Here is a 19,881-nt window from a genome sequence, read left to right as displayed (position 1 = left end):
TAATATTTTTTCTTTCTCAAAACTGACACATTTCAATCACTATATTGAAAATAAAATCATTTTCCCTACCTTTGTTGTCTGGTGACTTTATTTTTCTGTGCTTTCAACTATGTTTCCAGGGCCTACTTGTCCTTTGACTGTTTTTCTCTCCGTCTTCACTTTCTGCCTTGCAACCATCTTTGACATTAACTTAATGTTCAATTTTTCTGTTTTCTTTTCAAAATCTACGTTTCCCTGTCTTACCTTCCCTTCCTATCTCTCTTTTCTTCTGTCCTATTTCTATGGTCTGGCATCTCTTTCCTTCCTTTCTCTTCCTCCCTCCTTCCTTCCTTTCCCCTGGTCTGGCATCTGTCTTCTTCCCTTCCCCCATGCCCTGGCATCTCTCCCTCCCCCTCCATGGTCTGATATTTCCTTTCCTTCCCTCCCTCCCATGAACTTGGCTTCTCTTGTTCCTCTCCTCTCCCTTGTCTTCTTTCTCCTTCCTTCCCTCTCTTTCCCCAATTGGGTGCAGCAGCAACAGAAGCAGCATTTCCTTTCCCCCTTTCCTGTGCAGCAGAAGCATTCTCTTCCCCTTTCCCTCCCTCTCCCTTTCCCTGTACAGCAGCAACAGCAGCAACATTTCCCTAGGGTCCCCCTTTCCTATGCAGCAGAAGCATTTCTCTTTCCCCTCCCCTTCCGTTCTCTTCCTTGTGGAGCAGCAGCGTGTTTGGCCGGCTCAGTTGATCGTTCCATTCAAAGCCGCGGGTGGCAGCTCCTCACGAGATCCGCGCCTGCGTCTGAAGCCTCTCTGATGTTGTGACGTCAGAGAGGCTTCCGATGCAGGAGTGGATAGCGCAAGGAGCTGCTAACCCGCAGTTTTGAATGGAACGATCAACTGAGCCGGCCAGACACACTGCTGCTCCAAAAGGAAGTGAAGGGGGAAGAGAAATGCTGTTTTGATTGTGTTCAGACCGTGGGCCGCAAAATAGCACCTGGAGAGCCGCATGCGGCCCGCGTGTTTGAGACCGCTGCTCTAGATCCTATCTCGTTCTACTTCCTGTGTAAATCATTCCTTCCTACTGTACTTCAGCCTCCTTTTCTGTCCCTGTTCTACCTTACGTGCCTCCTCCTTCCAGTTAACTCCGTTTGTTGCTATATTCTGTAACTCAGTGTCCTCTCTCCAGCTCCCCCTTCTATACTTCGGTCAAAGTTACAACAAAACATGTTGTCAGACAAATAAAACTAAGTAACAGACGCTCAGTTTTTTTTATCTAAAAGACTGGACTTTTTAAGTTGACTTCAGAGGTTTAGTGCCAAAATGAACAAATCTTCATTTTGCCCTATTACATGTTTAGACATAATTTAGCCCAATTTTTTTTTTTTGTACCAATTTTTTTTTTTTTTGTAAGTTCATGTTGTAATACATCTTGGATAATTCTTTTGTAATCCGCCTTGAATTGCAAGGTAATGGCGGAATAGAAATCCTTAATGTAATGTAATAATTCTGTCTTAAGTCAGAATAGCTTTAGAACAATTGTTCAGGCAGTCCTACTTCCTTACTTAGATTACTGCAACTCCTTGTACTCTGGTATCACAGAGAAGAAATACAAAAGACTACAACTACTTCAGATCACGGCAGCCAGATTAATCTTTCAACTAAGTCACTTCGAGAGGGCAAGTCTGCTATTGAAAGAGCTACCCTGGCTGCCAATGAAGAAAAGAACACAATTTAAGATTGCTTGTATGGTCCATAAGGCCATATATGGAGAGATCTCTCAAGGACTAATATCTGACACCATAGGCAGCATAATGCTGCTTTGTTTGGGGTGGGGGCAGGATCTCCGCCCTAGTGCACAACCTTTCAGAAGCTCCAGAGTCCCCCATCCACATTCTCCCAGTGCTACAGTTTCAAATCTTTGGCCCCCGGAAGTAGAATGAAGGGTTCCAAGGCAGGCCTGCTGTTTGATGCTGTGCAGTGGCTGCCCAAGGATTTAAAGCATAACACCAGGAGAAGGGTGGGAGGGAGGGCTAAAACTGGCAACTGAAAATTTGGGGGGGAGGACATGGCCCATGTGGCCTCCCCCCGTTTCGACGCCTATGTCAGACACTAAAGTTACTTGTTCATTCTATAACAACAGAACAACATAACACTTTCAACTGACCTTTCCTGCTCCCCAACAAGTCCATCAGAAAAAACTATTCAAAACTACCTATGAATTTCAGGGCCCCCAAAACCTAGAATAGTCTACTTCTATATCTGCTCTGGAACCACTGAAAAATCTAACACTTCCACTTTAATTGCTCTCAAAAAGATGCTTTTTCAAAACCTATAATAACTTCTGTCCCATGGTCAGATCATTTCTTAATTATTATATATAGAATAATTTTTTCCCAAAAATGATCACCTATCGAGGCTACAATAAAATGGAATCTTCATCAATTACTGCATCTTTTAATTTAGAATTTAATCTTTTGTCAATAAATGAACAAATTACATCATGGCACAGTACGACAGAACAGTTGATAGAAAAGTTGGCCCCATTATGTAGTAAAACTATTAGTCAAAAGAAAATCAGAAACCTCTGGTTCACAGATGAACTTTCACTCATTAAAAAACAACTTAGGTCTTTAGAACGGAAATGGAGACAAACTAAATTAAGGGATAATTTAGATAAATACAAAGAACAAATGCAGTATTATAAAATAAATAAATAAATAAATTTAGTAATAAAACCATATTACTCCAACAAAATTGCTAGTGCTAAAAATTCATCTGCTCTCTTTGCTATACTAAAAAATCTCACAGCCGCAAAAAGTATTGAAGATCCATCTTTAAAGAAATCAAATCCAGTGCCCAAAATCTCGCAGATTGTATACTACAGTTTGTTTGCTTTCTTTGTATTGTAAACCACTCTGAACTTTAAGGTTGTTGCTGTATATTAAAAAAATAAGTAAATAAATGTTACCTATTCACCCCAAGCTGATGGAGGGTGATAAGAAAAAGGGGGAACCTGAGCCCATGGAGGTTGAAAGTGAAGAGGAAATGGAGGTGTTGGAAGACTGGCAGACTAACATATAGAGAAGAATCCAGTAAAGCTCTGATGACTCATTTGCATATGAACATTTGCATAATGAAAAGGAAGCTTCCAAGTCCCAGAAAGATGCTTTTGGATGATCCTAGGAGCTTCATGAGCTTTCTTAAAAGACTTTATTATTAAGACACAATAATAAGAATGAACATTTAGGAAATAAACTAACTGATTCTTAAGCTTTTTCACCTTAACCTTAATGAATAGATACAATAAGGACTTGAGCTGCTTGGATTCCTAATAGAAGAGGCTGGAGCTTCCCGCAACAGATGGATAAGTTAGGACCAAACACAAAATACAGGCTGAATTGCATTTGCACATGGGGATTTCACACATTTATATCTTCTAAAATTGCTTCCTTTATATGTACATGAAAATTTATTAACTTAAGATAGCATTTTGATTCATCACATGCCCAGGAAATTATATACATATAAACATAGAAGAGGGTTAGTATAGTGCTAGCTCAGCAAGGCAAATATTACAAAATGAATGAATGATTTCTAACGCTGGGTTTTACTAAATGGCGCTAGAGATTTCTAGCACATGCCATAGGAAAACTGATAACTTAGCAAAATTTGCATTCTATACCAGATGCCACATTATTTCTATTTAAGACAAATGTAAAGGATGGCTTATTTATAAAGATTTTTGTGGCCTCCTGATTCATCTTTGCACAGGAGCTCCTAATTCTAGCAGGAAAAAATGATTTAAATTGCAGAGATCTTGTCATTTTGAAAAAATATTTTACAAAAATGCTATTACTATGAACCTCCATTCTATTTATTTTCATTACTGTAGTTAGGAAAATTACTATTTTGTTTTACAGTCCTCAATAAAATATGTTTTTCAGACTTCAATTTATTTCTCTGAAATACTACTACAACAGACAGTTAATACCAATGGTTTCATTTTCTTTAGGATTTTAGGACCACAGTTTGGGAATTCACAGTGTGTTTGTCACCCATCAAAACCTAGCCAGGAATTATCTTAAAAAGTATGTTTATCTGCTGTTGACAAAACATGAAAAATGAATCAATGTACAACAAAATATACTGTAGCATACAGTGTTGTCCATGGAAATGTGGTGATTACCCCAGGAAAGTGATAAAGGTCAGAGCAGTTCTACTGATTTCTAATTCTCTGGCCCCACCATGATTCCTGGCAAAATTATATATATTTGCACTTACAACCATAATAACTTTCCCTATGAGCTTAATTATGCACACCTATAATCGGGGTCACAAACTCTTAAAAATATTTCTTACTGACAATCTGCCAGACTTTTACTAACAACCTAATATTTTTTTTCAACACACATTTTACCTTTGCCATTTTATTCAAAGCTGGATTTATTATGTCAAGTGGCTTTAGGTACTGATACATAGTCCTTGAATCTTAAGCCCACAGCCCACAGATTATCTGAATATTCATGTTTTTCCTGACATTAAGGCCCCCTCTTTATCAAGCTACGGTACAGCGTTTTACTGCGAGCTGGTGAGGTAAATGCTCTGATGCTCACAGGAATTGAATGAGCATTGGAGCATATACCTTACCGGCCCACGCTAAAACACTCTACCGCAGCTTGATAAAAGGGGCCTAAGTTATTTTTACACAGTTTTTTTAACTGTTGGTTTGCAACCACACCTACAATTCTTACTCTCATGAGAGTTTCTTATATTCTCAGATGTACCATAACTTGAAGAATGGTCTAGAACGTGTGCCGCAGCAGATTCCAGGTGTGCCCCGACGAGAGGATAATTATTTTTGAAAGGGATATTGGCTACAATGGCAAGTTGCAAACATTGATATACTGTCAAGAAGTTAGCAGCAGTAAATGCAATGAAGAATCATGGCAAAAACCAAGCCTTTGTATCACAGAAGTCTGGTGTTTCTGAATGTACTGTACACCATAAGAATGGTTGAAAAACCAAGCCACGTTAAAGCAGTTCATGAAAGACATAAGTTGATAATGTATTTTGCTATCTGAATTTGTTTATGCTATAATTGTCTATTGCTTATGCTCGAGTTATTTCTGCTGTACACCACCTCAGAGGAATTTCTTTTAAAAAAAAAACCCCAGTAAATAAATCCTAATAAATAGAATTGGCTGAAGGAGTAGCACGGAATCATATAAGCATTCAGTGAATCAATCATTGGCCAAAACAATTTGCATGAGGTTTTCAGAGGAACAGCAAGAAGAAATTCCACTCGGTGACCCAATTGTCATAGTGCAGGCAAAGAAATTCAACAATAGTCTGAATGGAGATGAAATATTCAAAGCCAGCAAAGGATGACTGGGATGATTCAAGCAATAGTACGCATAGCTCATGCATCAATTTCAGATAAAGGTTGGTCAGTTATTCAAAATAGACATACAATTCCAATGAAACTGCACTACTTGTCAAGCTCTTGCCTAACAGAACGCTAGACATACAATATAGTGAACAGAAATGAGCAGACTGGAAATCATAAACTTATTCATCTCTTGATTGGTCATTCTAGCAATCCTCGTTGCTTTTACCATCTGAAAAGAATGCCTCTGCCAGTTATTTAGGTTAACAGCAAATATGCCTGGATGACAATGGGAGTTTTTGATAACATAATTTAAAAAAACTTTGGGCCAAATTCAGTAAATGTCACCCACACATCACTATTCTATAATGGGTCCTTCAAGATGAGCACCCTTTGTAGAACTTTTGGTTGCCATATTCCATGCCCAACTTTGAGTACAAGGTCTTACACCAACTGAAGCCAGGTATAAATTCCGACATGCAAGTTGGGCGTGTTGTTCTATAATATTGCATACAAGTTTATGGAACTCCACTGGCCCACACTCTCCCAGCATCTAACTTTAGGCCCCATTTATAGAATTGTCTAAAAGGCAAAAGCACTTGCAAGCGACAAAAAATGCTAGGCAATACTCCTTTTGGATTACTGCCCTGCTCATCATCCTTCGGAATCACATATCAAAAGATGGTAAAATTCAAGTTTTATGTCTAAGAACACAAAGTCACAAATTAAGGCACTAGATCAATGTGTAATTCACAACTTTAAGACTAATTATCACTGAGAAGTAATCAAAACTATAATTTCACATTCAATGGATGTTACTATCTCCCTCTTCTATTAAACTGTGCTAGCAGTTTTTAGCGCAGAGAACTGCACTGAAAGGCTTGCGCTGCTCCCGACGCTCATAGGAAACTCTATGAGCGTCGGGAGCAGCGTGGGCCATTCAGCGCGGCTCCAGGCGCTAGAAACTGCTAGCACAGTTTAATAGATGAGACCCTATATTTTTGATGGAACTAAGTATTAATTAAGGCTGCATGGGTCACTATAGGAAATAAGTCTACTGAAAACTGTTCTTAGAAAGACTTCTCTGACATATTTTAAAGTTGTCAAAGTTTTATTTTTCAGTTTTGAAGAAACAATGTGGAGAAATGATGTTCCTGAGATGGACTTTATTAATATTAAAATAATATTAAAACTAGGCAAACCACTTAAAAACCATCTCAGGAACATCATTTCTCCTTATTGTTTTTTGTTTCTTTTTGGATTTGTCTGTAGAGATCATTGGGTTAATTCTCTTGTTTTAAGTTTTGAAGAAAACACTGTTGTGGAGGAAGGTTTTGAAGGATTCACTGAGCAAGAAATTTAACAAGCATCATGCAAATTAACAAAAGAAGAAACAATTCAACATTTATCGAAACTCATTACAAATTTTAACTTGGAAACATCATCAAAAACTACTGATGAATGGTTGGCATTGGTCCAATTAACCAACATCTTACAGATGAAGAAATCATTGAAAATGTTCTTGGTCATTGCAACAAAGATCATGCAAACAGCGATGGCCCTGAAGAAGAAGATGGAGATGATTGAGATTAACCCAATGCAGCATATTCTGAAGACCTCCACTTTATAAAAAAGATTTTCAAGCGGATGTGAAAAAACAATGCAGATACATTGGATCTTGTTAATAAAATAGCAAACACAATCAGAAGCAAAGGAATGGCAAATCTAAAACAGCAAACACTAACAGCATATTTTAATTACATTTTTGTTGCAGTTTCTAATACCGTGTTTCCCCGAAAATAAGACAGTGTCATATTAATTTTGGGTCCAAAAATGCATTAGGGCTTATTTTCAGGGGATGTCTTATTTTTTTTCATGTACAACAAATCATCTTTCTCTTTCTCTCCTCCACCCCAATTCTTCCTCTTTTCTCCCCCCCCCCTTGTGCAACATCTTTCTATCCCTCCCTCCCATCCCCATGTGCAGCAGAACCCCTCCAACCCTCCCACCATGAGACTGATATACCTCTGTTCCGAGGCCTCCAAAAACAGCAGCGGCGCAGCGCTCTGAATGGGCTGGGTCTTCCCTCTGCAACATCTTTTTATTCCTCCCTCCCATCCCCTGTGCAATAGAACCCCACTGACCCTCTCACTGTGACAAAGAGAGAAAGCCCCAACGGGGAAGACCACAAAGGAACCCATTCAGAGTGCTGCTACCGCTGCTGCTTTAGGAGGCCTCGGAGCAGAGGTATGTCAAGTCTCATCGGGGTGGGGGGTCGCTGAATTGATTAGTCTGATTTTTTTTTGGTGAATCACGCAGCACTAATGTCAGTGATGGAGTCGGGGACATTCGGGGGTGAGAGCTTTGGGAGTCGAGCATAACTAGGGCTTATTTTTGGGGTAGGGCTTATATTAGGAGCATTTAAAAAATCATGCTAGGGCTTATTTTTGGGACAAGTCTTATTTTCGGGAAAACAGGGTAGGTGTTTCTCTTAATTAGAATCATTGCTTACAATTTCAAAATGTTTAGTTTATTAAGGTTTACATTTTTAAAAACAAAAAATTGATCAAAAAATAATTTTTCAGCTTTGTTACATTCTCAAAGCCCTATTGTTCCAAGCTTAATTATATACTGGTCTATTTATCATTAGTATTTATGTACCTGATGAGTAACCACAAGCTAAACTTTGCCAAAATTCCTTTCAATATTGTAAACCAAATCCATGCACGCAATTGAATTATAGTTGGTCATATGTACGAGCTACATTTGCAGTATTGTACCAGCATTCCTACAAGAAGCTATTTGCATAGGCTCATTGCCTAAAATGTATATACTAAAGTTTGCACTGTTTAATTTTCTTGCCACTATATTCTTTGGCATATTTCTTCCTAAAATTAACTGAGCTGATTACTGGAAAGGGTTTAGTCAAGATCCTTATAGACCGCTCCATCTTCCCCATGACCAAAAAAATTTCGACGAGCTCAGTCAAAAGTCAAACAAATGCTGATTTTTGCTTATGATCATGAAGGCATCATCATCACAGACAAAGTTCCATGTGGAAGAAGTATCACAGCAGTGTATTTTTTGCATAAAATGCACAGATAAATGCACAAAACCCGACCTCAGTTACTCTTGGCTGAGCCAATCATTCATCACGACAACGCTCACCCGCACATAGAGAATGTCATTGAAAACCTACACGACTATGGTTGGGAGGTGTTACCTCATGCTCCCTACAATCCAGACACGAGTCCACCAGACTTTGACCTTTTTCCAAAGTTGAAACAACCTATGCGTGGACATCGTTTTGCATCTCTGGAAGAGCTTTCTTCCGCCGGTACCCGAGCCATTCGGCAACTGAACTAAAACAGTTTCTTGGAGGGAATAATGAAGTTTCCCGGACGTTGGGACTCAGTAATTGCAAAGCAGGGAGACTATATTCAAGGATTGTAAAGAAATACTTGAAAAAAAATAAAACATGTAAATTAAAAAAAAAAAAATAGTATGCATTATTTAGGAAATGACCCTCGTATAAAGGAAACTAGGTGCAATTAGAGAGTATAACATAACAGTTAGGCACCTGCACGTACTCAAGGACCCTACAATGGCTGATCATGATACTCTAGAGGCTCGAATATAAACTGAGAGACAATTGTTGATCTTATTTTGTAAAAAACCTTTTCACTTTATATTCCGTATGTAAGGTAAATGACCCAATATTATCTGCATATTTTTTCTGAATACATGTCGATCAGTGAATGCATAATTGGCAGCCCAGTTGTTAGTAATAATCAATACCGATCGTGTCAAATGTCAAAATTAAGACTTTCATATTTCAGACACCATATATGAAGGGAAAGATCATTGGAGAAAGACATCATGATTGGCAAGATTTAAGGTCAGTGCAAAAGTGGAGGACCGGCAATACAGTAACAACAGCTGTAAGTGCTATTCTGTCAATGAATATCCATCTGACTGAACATCAAATACAGTTCTGGACAACTATCCACAGAGTTGCCACAAATTGACGTTGACTCAACAACACTTAACAACAACATCAATAATAGATATGGCAGCACTTATCAATCTTCCCGTGGTTACGACCCCATTCATGCAGTCACAGAAAACAGGTGACCTCCCCCCCCAGAGATGTAGGTCAAAGATGCATTTATGGAGGGCCTGCCCAGATTGAAACCCCAAACATTATCCCATTTGAACCTGCAGCCCACATTTGGGAAGCCCTGAGATATGTTTACTGCAAATAGACTTGTCAGACATTCAATTATTTCAAAGTAGTGATGTTCAGGACAAACACAGATATACTGCTTGTGCTGTTTGATAGATTGTTTGCTACTACTCTCAGCATTAGCTTGTACTTCACAGCTCTGATTTAGGAAAATGAAGTTGAGACTGTACCTTTTCAAGTTTGAAATTCAGGTCCAGCATAAGGACAACAGGATTTCATTCCAGCTAATGTTCCCTCGCTTGCTCTCTCTTGCAGTAGGGAAGAAAAACAGCAACCACTGCACAAGTCATCAGTTTGGAGACATGCAAAAAAACAGAGAGAGAGAGAAAAAAAAACGTTTAGTTTATGAATGAATTAAAAACAGAATATGGCATATGACAGCATATCAAAAAGACAAATTTAATAAAGACAAGAATATCAATGCAACATACACTTAAGATAAAACAAGTTTCTTTTTTATTAGAATGATGAAGCAGGGACTTTAGAGCATTTATTGTTCTATTGTCCATTTATTATGACCTTTTGGAAATCAATTTGGGACCAAATTAATTGTTTATTAGACAATCCAGTGGCATTGTCATATTATATTGATGCACTTATTGTACGCTTAAAAATGAATAAATAATTTAAAAAAAAAAAAGAATGATGATGTCAGACAGAGACTGATGGAGGACAAGGTACACAAGTACTCTGGATTTGATATACAGTGTTTCTTGTCTAAGCTTGACGTAGTCCATCGGTTGAGAAAGTTTGTACATGATTATCCCCCTCTTTTACGAACGCATAGCGTGAGTTTTAGCACCGGCAGTAATTGCTCCAATGCTCGTAGGAATTCCTTTGAGAGTCAGAGCAGTTACCGCTGCTGCCGGCGCTAAAGCCCACGCTATGCGTTCATAAAAGAGGGGGTATATCAGCAGTGTATAGTAAAAGCTGTGAGGAGATAGAAAAATGAATTGTTCTGGAACTCTAGGGGCTCCTTTAATCAAGGCGCACTACGGGGGTTAGCGTGTGGGACATTTCATCACGCGCTAACCCCCACAGAAGCCTAAAATCCTAACGCCTCGTCAATGGAGGCGTTAGGTACTGGCGCGGCAGGTGGTTTAACGCGCAGTATTCCGTGCGTTAAACCGCTACCGCGTCTTTGTAAAAGGACCCCTAGGTTCTAACAAAAGAGACCTGGAAAATTAGTCTAGAGTTGGATTTGAAAATTATGTTGCTTTGTTAATGTTGCTTACTACTGTATAATATAGATGTTTGATGGCATTTTCTCATGCTGTGAACGTTACTTGAAGAATATGGAGAGTTACAAACTCAATGTCACTAATAAAGGTATTTTGTTTTAAAATTTATATAAATCTCTGCTATATATTTCAGGGTATACAGAGAGAGGCATTTTAGCTGCAAAGTGAAAGAAGGGACAGCTAACATGATTTCTTGATTGTGATTGTCTTTGCTGCTAAAAAAAACAGCTTTTAGAAAATGCCTACAAAAGGTTCATGTTATATTTGTCAATGCTTTAAATAATTCCTAAAGCTATTCTGACAGGATTAAAATCCAGGTTTCTTACGGAGTGCTACATAACGAGTCTTCTTTCGTGCTGGTATTTTATCAGGTTGCCTCAAGGAGACAAACTAGATTGTAATAGGAGTTGCCAGAGTTTTTCAACACAAAATCAGAGACCACATTATGATCTATTGAAAAGTGTAACCTCCTAAGGTCAATTTCTAAGTCGTTCAGGCCATGTATAAGAGAGCGACTTGGTTTGATATTCTATAAACAAAACTAAATCTTATTCGTTTTAAAGAAAATGTATGAAATCTTATTGGGGTTTACATCCATTGATGTTTTTGTGATGTTGACTTCTGTTTGTGAGTGACTGAATTATACTTTTCCCCTTTGGTAATACCCAAAAATACGTTCTCACAGGGGAAGGGGCACAGGTGTAAAACTCTCTTGCTAAATCTTATTATCCAAGCCTAAATTTTCCCCTCTGTGATTTGCTGGCTGGTTTGAATGTAAATGATCCGAGAGGAACATGGCAGGTGCTGCATGCAGAGCATTTACTACCGTAAATACTTGAATATACTTCGGAAAAATTGGAAGGGGATAGATTCAAAACAAATGCTAGGAAGTTTTTCTTTACTCAGCGGGTGGTGGACACTTGGAATGCACTTCCAGAGGATGTAATAGGGCAGAGTACGGTACTGGGGTTTAAGAAAGGATTGGACAATTTCCTGTTGGAAAAGGGGATAGAGGGGTATAGATAGAGGATTATTATGCAGGTCCTGGACCTGTTGGGCCGCCGCGTGAGCAGACTGCTGGGCACGATGGACCTCAGGTCTGACCCGGCAGAGGCATTGCTTATGTATCTTATGTATCTTATGAATATAAACCGGGATTTTTGGGCCAAAAAATTGGCCCAAAAATGGAGGTCCCGGTTATATTCGGGTCAATAACCCCTCCCAGAATTTTATTTTAAGGCCGTTGCCAGGCTCTGCCCTCCTTCTCCTCCCTGCCCTATTATACCTCTTTCGATACGTGGTGGAGGTGCAGCTTATCTGTGGAGACTTATCTGCGGAGACTGCCTAGGAAGTTCCAAGTCCAGCATTCTTAGAGTATTTCCTCAATTTCCAAACGAGGCATAACCCAATATAACTTGGCTATTGGGTTCTGCCTTGTTTGGAAATTGAGGAAATACTCTAAGAACGCTGGACTTGAACTTCCTAGGCAGTCACCGCAGATAAGATTTTGTACCTCGCTGGTTTTGAGCCTTAACCTTTTCCTATCGTGTGTCCCGGATGACGGGACGTTCCAAAAATGTTGTTGCCATCGTATGTCCCATGATTGGAGATTAAGGCTACGACAGCTCAGAACCTGCCGGAAAAATTTACCTGCAAATATGATACAATGAGGTTAGGGAATCACCCGGCGATGATAGAGAATTGCCCGGAGTGCCTCTTTTAATATTAATGAGCACATTTTACTAACGTTTTAATTTTAATGACCTTGTTGTTCTACAATTGCATGGCAGAGTCGGAGACTGCTAGGAAGCTTGGAAAAGACCAGGGTGAGCCGTTCTGATAATCGGCCAGTAAAATACTGTTCCGATAAACTGGCTGGAGCAGGTTTAGCGACCACATTAAAGGTTCGTTAAGCTTTGAAAATCTTCCTCTGAGACTTCAATAATGCCCCTTCAATCCAACTTCAGTTGTAAGAACATAAGAATAGCCATACCGAAGGTCCATCAAACCCAGTATCCTGTTTCCAACATTAGCCAGCTCAGGTTCCAAGTACCTAGCTAGGTCCCAAGTAGTAAAACAATTTTTATGCTGCTTATCCCAGGAATAAGCAGTGGATTTCCCCAAGCTATCTAAATAATGACCTATGGACTTCTCTTTTAGGAAATTAGTCAAATCTTTTTAAAATCCTGCTATGCTAACTGATTTCAGCACGTTCGAAGTTCCAGAGTTTAGTTATATGTTGTGTGAAGAAATATTTTCTCCAGTGTGTTTTAAATTTACTACTTAGTAGCTTCATCACAACCCCCTAGTCCTTGTATTTATGGAAAGAGTAAACAAGCGATTCACATATATCCTTTCCACGCCACTCAGTATTTTATAGACCTCTATCATATCACCCCTGAGCTGCCTCTTCTCCTAGTTCATTTTCTCCTACCCTAAACTTGGTGGTACATAACACACAAAGTTGATAGTTCCTGTGTACCACTATACCCTATCCTTAGTATAGTACTGATTTATTTTACTGTCCACCTGCACACAAGAGCTTGCATTCTTCTCTCTGTGCTGCCCCTTCCCCCTTCACTGCAGGAGCTCCACAAAGTGTTTTCAACCTTCTGCCAATTAGCTCAGCCAGCTGTCCACAACTAGTCACAGACAGGAGGTAGGGAATTAGCAACTGCAACCAGCAGAGAGTTTCATCCAGCTTCATGCCTCAGTCACCCTCCTAGTAACCTCCATGCACTCTGCTTACGTAAATTGACAGTACTGCTCCAGTCTGCCAGCCTGAGATTTAGGAGGGCTTAGTATCCCTAAGAGTGGCGTACCAAGGGGGGGGGGGCGCGGTTCACCCCGGGTGCAGCCTTAGGGGGGGGGCACAGCCGGACAGGTCCGGAAAATTCCTGGGCTGTGACGGCACTCAGCTGCATCGGCGTCCCCCCCTCCGTGACGGCTCTAACTGGCATCGGCGCCCCACCTCCCTCCGTGACGGTGCTCAGTCAAAAGCTTCCCCTGACTGAATTGCCTGGGCGGAAACAGGAAGCTTTTGACTGAGTCAGGGGAAGCTTTTGACTGAGCACCTGTTGCCGATCTGAAGTTCTGCTGATGCCGGGAGAAGGAGGCTGAACTTGAGTGCTGTCGCGGGGCAGGGGGGGCGCCGATGCCGCTGAGTGCCATCGCAGCCCAGGAATTTTCCGAACCTTTCCGACTGTGCACCCCTCCTAAGGCTGCACCTGGGGAAGACCGCTCCCCCTTGATACGCCACTGATCCCTAAGTCTCTTATATTGGGCACCAAAGCAGATTCTCTAGTAGTTCCCTGTAAGCTGTTTATGAGCGCGCATGTCACCACGTAGCTTAGGGCACACCATTTTGTAGTGGCACAGACAGCAGGCCAGTCACATAACTTTACCACTCCAGTCAGCCCAGGGTAATGAGGAGATTATAAAATGTTATGCTTGGCCCACACATACAATATGGTTGTCCTCTCACCTCCCTTGTACATGCTTTCTCAGAGGACATTATCGTTTAAATTCAAAGCTCTTCCACCTTTATTAGAAGAGGAGATCAGTTTTTACACATTCTTGTATTTTGCCCCGTAAATTGTTACTGTGGAAATTTTACATTGGCCTTTTTTTTCTCGAAACTAGCAGAAATGGGAAGTTAATAGAAACAGAGCAAAAGAAGCATATGCCAGGCAAGAAAGAAAGAGCAATCATTTTAGGCACCCTTTCATGCTTTGAAACACGACTTTCTCTGAAAGGTCAAAAAATTGTTGGCTGTATAGGAGAGGAAATGGAGCTTTCTTCCGATTTAGTGCTTTACAGCTGATTTCCTGTTAACTATTGAAACATCAGCACATAGGTCAAACGCTTTTATTTTATAGTTTTGTGGAGCCTGATTAGTTTAAATAAATACATTTTTTATGACATAATTAAAATGACATAATTAAAAACCAAATCTTGCAAAAATGACTGGTGTTCACAGGGTAACATAACTGAACATAGCTGAAAATGTTTGAACACAAAGAAAATTTTTTACTCAGATCAACTGGTTCTGAGAAGGAACTATGTTCTCAAGCTTTGCCCTTAGTTTGCTGCATGGATCATAGCCAGAAAGAATCAAAGAAATTCCTCATCAACAGAAAATTCTTGTGATCTTGGGCAAATTATTTAACCCTCTTCTGCCTCTGATACAAACTTACAGCCTCCTTTGCGAAGCTGCGCAAAAGCCCCAAGGCCTTTAAATCTCTAAGAATATAAGAATTGCCATATTGGGACAGACCGAAGGTCCATTAAGCCCAGTATCCTGTTTCCAACAGTGGCCAACCCAGGTCCCAAGTACAGGCAGTCCCAGGTTAAGAACCTCTGACTTATGTTGGACTCATACTCATGAACAGGGGTCCTGCCTCTCCCTTCCTGTGCCAACACCCCCTTCCTTTCCTCCTTTCTGGTCCAAATGCGACCCTTCTCCTCCCTTCCATATTCCAATGCATCCCTCATCATCCTTCCCTCCATTCTGTGCCCCAAATTTGTACCTCCCTCTCATGGGTGTTTACCTCCGCTGGTCGGCTGCCTCCTCCCAGTCATACTCCTCCTCGCAAATCTGTGAGCAGTAGCTCCTGAACACATCCTGTGGCTGACCTAGAAGCCTCCTCTCTGACATCAGAGGGAAAGCTTCCAGGTCAGTCACAGGTTGCGTGTAGGAACCGCAGCTGGGAGGAGGCAAGTCCTGCAAGAACCTACGGCAGCCATTCGTAAAGCAGCGCGGGGCCGAGCAGGAGAGCCGTAAAGCTTGCTCCTGATGTCCGCGCTCCTGATCTGTGCGCTGCTGGCTGAAAAATAAGATGAGAGAAGGATACACGCTGGACCACCAGATTAAAAAGTGGGGACGAAGACAAGGAGGGATGACGAGGACGACAAAAGGTGGGTGGGGGGGGTTAAAAAAAAAGGTAGTGCGGCAGTGGGCGGGTAGGTTTAAAAAGGTGGTGCGGTGGTGGAGGCGGGTTTTACAATGGTTTGGGGAGGTAATAAAATTTGTACTTTTGCTTCATAAGACTCACCGAGATTTCCACCTACTTTTGGGTGGAAAAAAAGTTTGTCTTATGGAGCGAAAAATATGGTAATTTACATATGCATCTTGCTTGACATATTCTATAAAGATGCATGCATAAATCCTAGTGCATACTGTAGATCTGAAAAGGGGGCATGGGTAGGTCATGAGCAATCCAAAAATTTGTGTGCACTGACACAGAATACACCTGAGCCACATCCAATTTAGGAGGAATTTACACAAGGTTGCAGTTGTACTTAGCTTCATCATAACAAAGTAGTTCTATGTCTGTATTCTAAATTCTTCACTTCCAAGTTTCAAGTTTAAGTTTCAAGATTAATAAAAATTTGATATACCACTATCAGTCTTCTTAATGGTTTGTACATAATAAAAATAGTAAAATAGAGTAACATACATTAAAACATACAGGACCTACTGGAACAATAGGATTAAGGTAAATAAGTACATTATAAAATAGGAAAGAGAGCCATATAGGGGAAATACAAAAGGAAGGGAGATTCCATCTGATAACCAAAGCCAAAAATGAAGATGTTTCATAAGGTAAGTGCATTAGAGGCTGAATGCATCTATAAAAAGAAATGTTTTTAGTTTTCCTTTGAAACGATCTAGCATGGGTTCATCCTGTAGTTCCAGGGGTAATGAGTTCCAAAGAGAAGGGGCTGTGATGGAGAAGTTTGTTGTTCGTGTAGTGCTAATAATATGGAGAGATGGAACCGTTAAGAGATTTTGTAATTGTGATCTCAGTGTTCTAGCTGGGGTGTAGGGAATTAGAAAATTGGTTAAGAATTCTGGCTGTTTTGAATGCTAAAAGTATGATTTTATAGGTTATTCTTTGTGGAATAAGGAACCAGTGAGCTTTTATTGTATATGTAACTATTTATTGGGATTATTAACTGCCTTTATGAAGAGATTCACCCAAGGCAATGTACAGCAGGATATTATAATCCACTGAAAGCAGGAACTATTTGCTTAACTGGTACACTATAAATTTCCATTAACTAAACTGTTTCTATTACATGTGGCTACTATGGAATTTCTTTTTATATATCGACAAAACAAGTCTGCTCACAGCGGTCTGTACCATAATATTACAAAATCCACATCATTAGAAAATAATTTAGGAGCTTTTGTCATGCATAAAACACGAGGAATTATTTCCTGCTTGCAATACTCAACTAATGATGCACTGTGCGACTCTAAGGGCTCCCTTTACAAAGGTGCGCTAGCGTTTTTAGCGCGCACACAAGATTAGCATGTGCTAGTGCACGCTATTCTGTGCATTAAGGTCCTAATGCACCTTTGTAAAAGGAGTCCCAAACATACCAACAATTTGTGTTTATTCAAAATATCAAGCCATAATTGGTCCACCATATTATCACCTATTAATAATTGTTAATAATACTGGGGCTCTTAAAATCTCCTCTTTCTGGTCTTCTGAAAATCCTAGTCCACTATTCCTTTATTGAGCCATTATGGATAACCTTACAAAAGTCCATATACACACACTTTTAAAGGTAGATGAATCCAAAAACACAAATAGAAAATATTAAATTTCTCTTCAATAGAATCTCAACGTGCATCTGATAACTCAGAATAAACTTACAGTAGAATATATTATATTATTATAAATAATAGGTTTGGCCCTAGCTCTCTGACCCCATGTCATATAGTGGCCACCGGCATATGTGGTATTCTGGCTAGTCCAGATGTTGATGCCAATATGGATGTTACTCCCCACTGCACCTCCATTCAGACATGACACTGAGTACACAGGGTGGGAATCACATACATATTTATTTATTAAAAAAAATTTTATACCACCAAAAATCTCAGCAGTTTCCAAGGTAATGCACATAAAAATATGGACAAACTGTTATACCGTGACCCAATAAGATCATCATACATATATCTATAACAGATGTTGTTGGACTCTGCATACAATGCAACAACACTACAGAAACAGAAACAGTGATACATGTTCCCTAATATTGTACTACACAACAAAAGAAAAAAGAAGACCCAATAATCCACAGTAAAATTTTCCAACGAGAAAAACAAAAAAGACTGTGGATATGCATGTTCTGAAAAATTTATCAAAAACAATGGACGATTCAGCCTTCTCTGTCTCCTTGGATGCAGAGAATGACTTTGATCATGTGGAATGAACTTTCATTTATCAAGTAATGGAATGGTTTGGAATAGGATATGGATTTATTCAAATGACTCAAACTTTGTATAGTTCCTCTTCTGCCAGGCTATATATTAATAATACATTTTCTGAGCGTTTTTCTCTAGAGACGGCAGTTAGACGAGGATGTCCCTTGTCCCCTTTGCTTTTTGATATTGTTCTGGCTTGTTGTTGGCTATTCAGCAGGCAAAGGAAATACAGGGAAATCCATATGCAGGTCGTGATTATAAGGTTTTGGCCTATGCAGATGATATCTTGCTTCATTTGAAAAATCCTGAATCTACCATCCCTAATTTACTGTTATTGATTGACCGATTTGGCAAATTTTCTGGCTACAAAATAAATTGGAGTAAATCAGAGGTTCTTCCATTAAATGTACATTGTGTAAAAGACTTATTTGATCCATTCCCATTCCTTTGGAAGGAAGAGGGCATAAAATATTTGGGTATCATGATTCAAAGAACTTTGGAAGACACAATGACAGTAAATGAAAAGTAACAATACTGCTGAAAGTCAACAAAATGTGTGAGCTTTGGAACCCACATCTTTCTTGGTGGGGGAGAGTCCAAACAATTAAAATGAGGATTTTGCCTGTAGTTTGCTACCAAATGAGTATGTTGCCAATTTATTTTCAAGGGTCCTTTTATAAGAAATTGAATGGGATCCTTACAAAATTTGTTTGGCTGGGTATATCTGCTAGAATACCTTTAGTATCTTTGCAAAAACCACAATTGGCCGGTGGGGGGGGGGGGGGGGGGGGGGGGGAGGAGGGGCTGTGGTTTGGGGGGGTGTAAATTTTCATAATTTCTATATATACCATCAAGCTTTCATTATGCGGCAGGGTATGTATTGGATCCTTCCTTAAGTCTTGGAGCATTTTCCGGATTGGTTGATTTTAGAAAGGCAACTTATGTCCCCATTACAGTTGAACCACATTTTGAGTATCAAGTTGCCCCGTATTTACAAGGACAATAGTATTCTTTGTGCCACATGGAAAACATTAAACTTCATTAACAATTTAAAATTATACCAGTTCAACAATCCACGTGTCAATCCTCATGGTTGAACTCCAAGATTCAAATTGGCGAATCTAAGATCCTCTGGAAACATTGGTTGCAGGCAGGCATACGCATGTTAGATGATGTGTTATCAAAGGGGAAAATGCTTGATTTTTCACGACTGCAACAATCATTTGGCATTACAAAGTCTCAAGCATATAAGTGGTTGCAGTTGAAGCAGGCCATTCAGAAGGGGTTCCCCGATTGGCGAAATTTAAAAAACTCAGTATGGTTTACCGGGCCTGTGTTTCCAGACAGATTTGCTAGGCATCAGGCCATCAAGTGGTATAAATTAATATCTGAGTATTTGAAGAAGAAACCTAAAACTAGTCTAAAAGACATTGGGAGCATTGAGATAAAGCAGCAGATTTCTGCTACTCAATGGCCACGGATTTGGATTTGGACTTGGAGGATGAGATGTACAGTGTCAGCATCTATGAGACAAACCTTGTTTTTTCTGTTATATAGAGTTTTTTGGACCCCAGTTCGTTTGCAGAAGATAGATAGTTCCAAATCTAATAGATGGCACTGTCATCTTGAAATAGGGACACTGGATCATTTGTTGTTCTATTGTCCTTTGATGCTCAACTTTTGGAATTCAATATGGGACAAATCAATTTGATTCTGGAGTCTTTGATTCCGTTATCTTATGAGGTGGTTATCTGTGGTACATTGTTGTCACCTAAACCTCCATTAGATAGATATAAAAGTAAATTATTT

General features: G+C 39.7%; 1 protein-coding gene across 14 annotated transcripts in view; it reads right to left on the bottom strand.

Annotated features, from left to right (window-relative positions):
• Positions 1-19,881, bottom strand: part of ZBTB20 (zinc finger and BTB domain containing 20) — a 1,614,058-nt gene that overhangs the window by 633,517 nt on the left and 960,660 nt on the right. For all 14 annotated transcript variants that reach the window (XM_033940835.1, XM_033940838.1, XM_033940833.1 and 11 more), the window contains one exon: positions 9,780-9,886. The gene's annotated coding sequence lies outside the window, so the exon portion shown is untranslated. The remainder of the gene's footprint in view (positions 1-9,779; positions 9,887-19,881) is intronic.

The sequence above is a fragment of the Geotrypetes seraphini genome, chromosome 4, assembly GCF_902459505.1.
Source record: "Geotrypetes seraphini chromosome 4, aGeoSer1.1, whole genome shotgun sequence".
Taxonomy (NCBI): domain Eukaryota; kingdom Metazoa; phylum Chordata; class Amphibia; order Gymnophiona; family Dermophiidae; genus Geotrypetes; species Geotrypetes seraphini.
This window is presented reverse-complemented; position numbering and strand designations above follow the sequence as displayed.